This window comes from Triturus cristatus, chromosome 9 (genome assembly GCF_964204655.1).
Source record: "Triturus cristatus chromosome 9, aTriCri1.1, whole genome shotgun sequence".
Taxonomy (NCBI): Eukaryota; Metazoa; Chordata; class Amphibia; order Caudata; family Salamandridae; genus Triturus; species Triturus cristatus.
In genome coordinates this window covers 1,143,804,816-1,143,811,190 of record NC_140592.1, presented here as the reverse complement: position 1 = coordinate 1,143,811,190, position 6,375 = coordinate 1,143,804,816, and positions in this window count along the sequence as shown.

Sequence of the window (6,375 nt, the reverse complement as noted above, 5' to 3'; positions counted from 1 at the left end):
GGCAGAGCCCAGGCCGGGCCACCTTCACCTCACAACTGCTGCCACTGGAATTGAGCACTGCGGAAACAAGCGGGCGAATTCCCACGGTTATGCTTGGAAAAAAAAGGAAAGGAAAGAAAGGGAAGGAAATTGCAGAATGGCTTGTCCTACTTCTGGCAGGACATGGGTGCAACTCAGCACCCCGCTGGCACTGGGCAACCTGCCATGACTCACCTTATCTGTGACCCCTGTAGCAGATACCTCTAACAACATCATTTGAATGACACCTTTCACAGATGTGACCAGGGTTGTCCAGCCGACTAGAGAGAAAAACTCAGCCCAAACGCACCTCACCACTCCCCGGACTGAGCATTTTTTCATCCATGCATTTTAGAAAACATTTCACTTAAAGTGCGCACTTAAGTCACGTCATTCCGTGAAAGTGTCTGGTGGGTTAGCGGAGAGGACTTCCCGGGTCAGATTTAAGCATGAGGTCTTCGTGTTTATTTGAACTTTAAGCCGGTTTCGCGTCTCTTTCCTTTACTGCTTCAGACTGGTGAGGTGAATAATTGGAGTTTCTGTGTTTAATGAAACTCGCCGCCGCCCACCTGCGCCCGGATTCCTGTGTGTGCGAGGGATGCGCAGCATTCCTGCCCACTGTGGCTTAATGCCTGGACTGGCAAAAAAGCCTGCTTGAGAGCTTGTTCTAAGAATTACCCGGCATACATTGACGAATTTTATATAGCGTTGTATATAAGCACTGTAAATAACAACGCCCCCCCCTGTTCAGAATGGCTGCCGCTTAAAACTGGCTTTGCCTGGTGCAAGGGCGAGGCACGTTCGTGTGCAGGCATCGCACCTAGGCACTATAGCCCCACTCCGGGGGGGGATGCTTGCAGTCCACGGCAGAGATGTCTGCGCCTCGGCCGCAGTTAATGCTGTTTGCAAACTCCTCCTGCTTGCAGTTGCTGCCCTGGATGCACCATTATATGCCATACTCATGCCACCGTGCCGATAAATATAAGAGGGGGTAAAGGTTGAAATGCGGGGTTCGCAGTTAGCCATTTTTAGGTCTCGGCTGCGCTTGCGCAGTCTAGCTCCGAGATTTAATGACTTGGAGAAGAGGGGCTTGAACCCGCCCCTCTCTCCCCTGTTCTCCATTGGCTGGCCTCTTGAATGCTGGCCAGCCATTGGAGAAGAGGTCAGTCATTCCGATTAGGCCCCGTCCTTTTCGGATCGGGGGGCGTGTTTTTTGCAAGAAGTCTCAAGGAGGAGATAACAGCAAAACACGCCCCCGAATCCGAAAACGACGCTGCCTTTCTCCGAGGCATTTCTGTTTTGCCTCGGAGAAAGGCTGTGGTGTTCCTGGCCCTCACCTCGCCCGCTTCCAACCCCTCGTTCGCTTCCGCACTTCCTCCGGGTCTCTGCGCCTTCGCCAGGACCTCACTCGCCCTTGCCACCCCGTCTCTGGCCTGAAGTGTCCTGCGGCCTCGGACAAAGCAAGGAAACTTACTGCTGTGGATTTCCCTGCTTCGAGCTTCCCCAGGCTGCCTGCGCACAACGTTAAGGAGTTAGACAGGTGGTGGTAATTGGAAGCATTTTTTGTAGTCCTCCTATTTTTCGGATATCCTGTTCATCGCTTAGGCTGTGGATAATTGACCCAGAGCATAAGAATAGCATTGCCTTAAAAAAGGCGTGTGTGCAGATATGAAAGAAGGCCAGCTGTGGCTGGTTTAGGCCAATTGTTACTATTATCAGGCCTAGTTGGCTTGATGTGGAAAATGCTACGATTTTTTTAATATCATTTTGTGTGAGGGCGCATGTGGCCGTGAATACTGTTGTTAGGGCTCCAAGGCATAGACAGATTGACAGTGCGGTTTTGCTTTGTTCAATTATAGGGTGAAATCAGATTAGTAGAAAAATACCGGCCACTACTATGGTGCTCGAGTGCAGCAGGGCAGAAACTGGAGTAGGGCCCTCTTGTGGCGGCCCCTACACTCCCACCTCTCTACTCCTCCCCCCACCCCCTTTACTTCCTCATCTCCGTCCCCAGGGACCGGGCGCGCAACACCAATTGGACTCGAAGGGCTTCATCCCCCCCCCCCCCCCCCCCCGTGTGTGGCAGCCCGGGATGAGACAGCTTCCCAGTGCCCACACAGCCGTATCCAAGCACTTCACAGGTCTTTGAGAAAGACCATTTGCATGTTAATGAGGCCTCGCTGGTGTTTCACCCCTTCTAAGAGCCCCTGCAGCTCCACTCTGCCTATTGCTTAAAGATTCAGCCCAGCCCCCCCCCCCCGCGAAACAAGCATTTACAATGCAACGGTCTCGGCATTGTTAAAGTTAGAGCTATTGGCATTGCTCATGACAATGCCGTTTCTTTAAATGTTTTAAAAACAAAAACATAAACAAAAATAATGTCATGAGCAATGCCAATAGCTCTAACTTTACCAATGCCGAGACCATTGCATTGTAAATGCTTGTTCTTGCAGTGAAGAGAGTGGAAAAGTTTTTATCAAGTTGAGAAAATCTATCTGTTCAGTTGAGAAAATCTATCTGTTCGACTTCAAAGAGAAACAGTCACTGAAGAGTAGTGGCCATGCTGACTTGGTCGACAGCACTGCCGTGTCCACCTAAAGGAACACTACGGGGCAGAGTTAGGGTGTGAGTCCCTTGTTAGGTCTTATTGTGGGGCAGACATCGCCGATCTCTCGGTCACAGAACCGGAAGCGCCTCATGTTCGCACCCAGCCTCCCCAGACCGTTGCCCGCGTGCTCCTGTGGCCCCCACGCCCCTCATTACGCACCCCGCACACAAAGGCCGCCTCACAGACCCCTCACAGACCCCGCGTGCGCTGCTCGGGGCTCAGCGGTAACAGATGGTGCATTTGTTTAGCCCCCTCCCGGGAGCCCCTGGGAAGCCCTGTTTAAAATGTTTTTTTTGTTCTCACTGTTTTATCAAACTATATTCTAGAAAATACAACTTTTTCTCTTCGTGTATCTAAAAATCATGCTTGATGTGAATTTATATTAATACAGTAGCAAGAGTTCCGATCCGGTGGCCAATTTTGCTTTGCATTGTAAATCTTATTTGAATGTATTCAATGTGCTAATATTATGAGAATATACATTTTATTTTACAATTTAATTTAGAACCGCGGTTAAACTATAGAATTGTTGCAAAATGTTTAATATGAGATTGTCAGATATTCCTTTTTATGACTGGCACATGCTGATTAGCTTTGCCTGGGTCAACAGGGGGTAAAATACATTGTCATTTACAACGCCATTACTTGAGTAATGCCTCACGAAGGGGGGGAAAAAAAAACCAATAACATTTTTAATGCCAATAGCTCAAAACAATGTCATTGCGAGACCTATTGCATTGTAAATGCTTGTTCTACTTACTGTTAATCCCTTACTGAAATTACTTAACGTTGCACCTGGAAGCAAAGGTCTCCAATTTGGGGACCAGTGCATATAAAACCGCAGCATACGCAGTTGATATCCTTATCTTCTCAGAGGATGTTGAAGCTGCGATCCCATGTATCAATATTATCCATAAGTTCTTGGAGGTCTCTGGATATACCTTAAATAAGGACAGAACAGAGGTATTTCCTTTAAACTCACAATGTCTCCTTGCCCATTTAGGTGACTTGGGACTTAAGTAGCAGTCCACACGTTTTAAATATCTGGGGATTTGGTTCTGTAAAAATCTGACACTACTTTTTAATGAATCGCACACAATCGCCAATATTAGAGACCTTCTGAAAGCTTGATCGACCAAATTTATTTCCTGGTGTGGTAGGCTCCAAACACTCAAAATGATGATCACTCCGATAGTGAACTTTGTCATCCATGCTACCTCTAACCTCTAAATCTATCCCCCCTCCTTTTTCCAGGAATTAGTTAAAATCATCTCCAAGTTTCTTTGGAGTGATAAGAGAGCGAGTATATATACAAATACCTCATGAACAGCATCCTATATGGTTGAGGGGGGCTGTAATCTTCTGAACTGGAACCTGTACCAATCAGCCTTCTGAGCTGTGCAAGGTGATGTCTGGCTACTCCCAGACTCACAAAATATCCCACCATGGTTGTATATTGAGCGTGAGGTGTTTCCCTTTCATCCAAAAGTTAATGCTGAGATTGCTCCTACCATTGCACCTTTGTGGACCTCCAAAGGCGTCCAGATAATCAGGGATCTTTATGATAACGACTACCTGCTCCCCTTTTCAGCTCTGGCTAGAATGCACAACCTCTCTAGTTTAGACTTTTACAGCTTTCTAAAAATCAAAATTAGACTCTACAAACTCAACCTCTCTGAGAAAGAAAAAAAAAACATTTACTCTAGTCACTCACCTTGCCTTATGGCAACGCTCTGGACATGTTGCCTCAAAAATATACAAGTTCCTCTCTGACCCACAACCTTCATAAAACTCAATTACTTACACCAAATGTGCGAAGCATTTTGATACAAGGGCTTTTATAACACATCATAACAGATAACTGGCATAAGATTGGCAAAATCTCCTTGAGCAATAAAATTGCCCCATCTCTTATGCAATCTACATTCTTTATGATGAATCTCCTGCACTGGACACCCAGCTCGATTGCACAAACTGAAACCACGAGAAAATTACAAATACTGGCATTGTAACCAGGTTCACACCAACACACGTTTTTCAAATGCCTGCTGCTAGGTTCATACTGCCTACCGCTACAAAACTATTAGTTAGTAATATTTAATATACCCATAACTCTATACTCTATGGTAGCATGAGTCCCTGGGCCTCACTAACTCCCTGCCCCTAGGAGCCAATGATATGGCGTTGTTAAACCTTCTCCTGGCCATTGCAGTTAAAGTCATTCGCTCAGAGTGGAAATCTTTCGACCATCTATCACATCACACATGGTGGGCATGGGTCTCATATCTCCGAGGGGCACTGTCGTGTTCGCGGCGTTTGCCGGCCGGCACTCCCGCATCCACACACAGAGAAACGATCGGGAGACTCACTTCTGGGCGGAAGTCGGGTCCCGGTCTAGTCCTCACCACGGAAGCAAGGTCAAGGGAATAAGTTCCGGGGAAAACGCATATCAGCGCGTTTTCCCGCGGTCTCACTGCTTCGAATTCTGGACTGATTCCCGAGTGGTTTGGGATGATCTACGGAGCCCCGCAGCGTCAATCTCGAGCCGACTCATCCTGTTCCTGAACCGTGGGAGAAGACTTCGCCTCGAGGCCAACACCCTGACTAGGTATTATTTCTCCTTCGCACCAGAAGCCTTGCAGACACCGGAGTGGTGCGTGGCTTGTCTCTTTCCATTACCGCGCAGGAGCGCCTTAAAGAGTGTTGTTATCATCGCGCAGGAGCGCCTCATGGTTATTTTATTAGTGCCGCGCAGGAGCGCCTCCTAGTTGTTTTGTTAGTACCGCGCAGGAGCGCCTCCTAGTTATTTTGTTAGTACCGCGCAGGAGCGCCTCGTAGTAATTTTGTTAGTATGCGCAGGAGCGCCTCATAGTTATTTTGTTAGTACCGCGCAGGAGCGCTATTGGTTCTTTTCCTTTGTCCCTTGCTGAATGCACCATACTGTAGTTGGGCCACGCATTCAGTACACTTTCGGAATCCACCGCACTATAGCGCTGAGGGGGGACTGAGGACTACAAACCACTGCTGGTCGTGCGCCTTGCAGAGGAGCCAAGGGTGACAGCGTTCGCTGCTACGTGGTGGTCCGGAGCTGCAAAAGAACTGCCAACCTTAGTCTGTACAACCTTGGTGAGTCCTCGGAACAAGAAACACGGGGTTACTCTTGTGTGTGGATTAGGGGGGTGTGAAACAAAGGGAGTGGGGGTTCCTTGTTAACTGAGTCTTTTCCCTGTCTTCCAGTCAAACGACCCAAGACCCCACACCATCCACTGCCTTCCTCCCGGCTCCCTTCCCTGCGTCCATCTCATCCCCGCTGGGTTCCACTGTCCACAAGGGGTAGGTGGGTACAGGGGCGGGCGCTCTTGTCTCTGCGGAAACACTCCACTAGCAGAGGTAAGCATTGTGGGGTACCTGACAGGCACAAATCTTACAACTTAAGAATCAAACTGCACCCCCAATCTCTAGTACAGTATGTCGCTCCATTGATAAATACTTTAATCTAAGCTCTTGAACCGAAGATCTTACCCATGTCTAGCAATTGGACACCCCCCTCAACCCCATTCCTCCTCACATTTGGCGTGTCTTGGTCATAAAGGCAAAATAAATTATGCCATACACCTAGGATCAGAATATACTTATTAAATTACAATCCAACAAGTTACAATACTTTTGTGACTCGTCTGCAAACCCTTTTGGATATACTGAAAGGTACTGTTAAGAATGTAGTCCTTCTGGACCCGAAATGTTTTCTT